We start from the raw sequence: 959 nt of genomic DNA, 5'->3' as shown, positions 1-959 counted from the left end.
TGATTATATATTTATGTTATAGCATATTATAATTATAAATAATATATCTATAATATTTAAGAATACTAAAAAGTTGTCTTATATGATTATTATAAAGTATATAGATATCACTAGTTTATTATATATATATATTAAATAGTCGTATATGTTTAAAGAACACAGTTTTGACACAGAAATACATAATCCATCAAGTTACTCAGGAAACATTCACTTTAGGCCAGTGATAGCTCTCCGTCCAAGGAATATTTTGTGAAAATTTATTCTCAATTCTAATCGGATTTTTCGTTTAGGGATATGTATAAAGTTACTAACAAGGCCTTTAGCTTTAAAAGAAATGTCGAAGGGTTTCATAGGAAATGTTGGAAGTTACCTAATCTAATTATGTAACTGGGGGTTTTCATGATGAATGTGGTTTACTAATATGGTTCTCATATTTAAGAATATAATAAACAAAATTGGGCACTGGGAATACTTTAGTTCCAATAACACGTCTACATCTAGTTCTCGGGATATGAATTTCCAATCTCCTTTCTGTTAAATGTAAGAAAACGGACAAAATAACTGAATTCTGTTTATGTAAAATGATTATATTTCTGCAGGAATGCATGGTATTTATCATCCAGCACCTGCTTATTCAGAAAACTCAAACGGATTCTATCTATGAAACAGTACCTGAGTTTGCAGGCAAGGCATACGTGCAGCGCTTTTGCCCGCGGAGTAACATACTGTGTAAAGTCGTTCGCAGTATATTATCACTCGGAAAAATTCCTCCCAAGATGCAGAAACGCGGGTGCTGTCCCTCGGCACAGGCGCTGACTTGTGACTTTTTGTCGGTAGTCGGGAATGTTTCTGAAAGTGTTTAGAGATAATGATATATTTCTGATATTTGGGCAGAAAAATGTGGGGGGAAGAAGTAGGATAGCAACACGCACTCATGTGTGTGTATGCAAACACACAAA

This window comes from Penaeus monodon, chromosome 20, assembly GCF_015228065.2.
Source record: "Penaeus monodon isolate SGIC_2016 chromosome 20, NSTDA_Pmon_1, whole genome shotgun sequence".
NCBI lineage: Eukaryota > Metazoa > Arthropoda > Malacostraca > Decapoda > Penaeidae > Penaeus > Penaeus monodon.
Note: the sequence above shows the minus strand (reverse complement) of the source record.